The following is a 1,956-nucleotide window of genomic DNA, read 5'->3' on the forward strand; positions in this document are numbered from 1 at the left end:
TCCAGTCCAATTCCCTCTAGGACTTTGAACATAAATGCATGTTGAATTTTGTCAAAGGCTTTCTCTGCATCTATTGAGATGACCATGTGGTTCTTGTTTATGAGCCCATTTACATGATTTATGAAATTTATTGACTTACGTATATTGAACCATCCTTGTATCTCTGGGATAAAGCTGACTTGATCATGGTGGATGATGTTTTTGATATGTGTCTGTATGCAGTTTGCAAGTATCTTGTTGAGAATTTTTGCATCTATGTTCATTAAGGATATGGGTCTATAGTTTTACTTTTTGGTTGTGTCTTTACCTGGCTTGGTATTAGAGTGATGCTGGCTTTATACAAGGAATTTGTAGTTCTCCCTCCATTTCTATTTTTTTTTTTTGAGTAAATTAAGTAGTATTGAATGTAGATCTTCTTTAAATGTCTCATAGAATTCTGCTGTAAATCCATCTGGTCCTGGGCTTTTTTTACTTGGGAGGTTTTGTATTACTGTTTCAATATCTTTTGGTGTTATGGGTCTGTTTAAGCTGTTAATCTCTTCTTGGTGTAGTTTTGGTGCTTCCCATGCCTTTAGATATCTGTCCAATTCTTTTAGGTTTTCAAATTTAGTAGCATATAGGTTTTTAAAGTATTCCCTATAATGTTCTGCATTTTTCTAGTGTCTGTTGTGATGTTTCCTTTTTCATCTCTGATTTTGTTGATTTGGAGATGCTCTTTCTTTCTTTTTGTTAACTGGGCTAGCGGTCTGTCAATCTTATTTATCTATTCAAAGAATCAGCTCTTGGATTCATTGATTCTTTGTATTGTGTTCTTTGTTTCAATTTCATTAATTTCTGCCCTGATTTTTGTTATTTCTTCTTGTCTGCTGGGTTTGGGTTTCATTTTTGCTTATCAAATGTTTTGAGTTGCAATGTTAAGTCATTTATTTTTGTTCTCTCCAATTTTTTAATATAGGCTCTTAGAGTTATAAATTTTCCTCTAAGGACATCTTTCAGTGTGTCCCAGAGGTTTTGTTATGTTGTATTGTCCTTTTCATTTAATTCCAGGAATACTTTCATTTCTTTGTTAATTTCTCTTTTGACCCATTTATCATTCAGGAGTGTGTTGTTTAATCTCCATGTGTTCATGTGGTGAATAGGGCTTCTTCTGGTGTTGATTGTAAGCTTTATTGCACTGTGGTCTGATAGAATGCATGGAATTATTTCAGTCTTTTTGTATTTGTTGAGATTTGTTTTGTGCCCCAGTATTTAGTTGATTTTGGAAAAGGTTCCATGGGGTGGTGAGTAGAAAATATGTCCTTTGGTATTTGGGTGGAATACTTGGTAGATGTCTGTTAAGTTCATTTGATATATGGTATTGTTTAATTTAGCTATCTCTCTGTTAACTCTCTGCCCTGTTGACCTATCTAATGGAGACAGTGGAGTATTGAAGTCCCCTACTATTAATGAGTTGGGATTAATCTGGGTCTTAAAGTCCTGTAGTATTGTTTTTATGAAGTTGTGTGCGCCAGAGTTTTGTGAATATATGTTCATGATTGTAATATCTTCTTGATTCTCTGCTCCTTTGATTAGAATGAAGTGGCCCTCTTTATCTCTTCCAATTAGTTTTAATTTAAAGTCTATTACATCAGATATTAGAATTCCTACACCTGCCTTTTTCTTAGTGCCATTTGCTTGGTATATTTTTTTTCCATCCTTTCACTGTGAGATATTGTCTGTCCTTGAAAGTGAAATGAGTTTCTTGCAGACAACAAAGAGATGGGTTTTGTTTCTTAATCCATTCACTTAGTTTGTGTCTTTTGACTGGGGAGTTCAGTCCATTAATATTTAAAGTAACTAATGAAAGGTGAGCATTGAATCCTGTCGTTTTTATTTCTGTTTACATTCTTGATATAGCTGTACTTTTCTACAGTTGTACCTTCATTGAATTTCTTTCTGCAACCCCTTGGGTATAGT

General features: G+C 34.0%; 1 protein-coding gene across 2 annotated transcripts in view; it reads left to right on the plus strand.

Annotated features, from left to right (window-relative positions):
- Window positions 1–1,956, plus strand: part of Nme7 (NME/NM23 family member 7) — a 225,000-nt gene that overhangs the window by 4,668 nt on the left and 218,376 nt on the right. The window lies entirely within an intron of this gene.

Source organism: Nannospalax galili, unplaced genomic scaffold (assembly GCF_000622305.1).
Source record: "Nannospalax galili isolate Female #2095 unplaced genomic scaffold, S.galili_v1.0 scaffold1189, whole genome shotgun sequence".
Lineage (NCBI taxonomy): Eukaryota > Metazoa > Chordata > Mammalia > Rodentia > Spalacidae > Nannospalax > Nannospalax galili.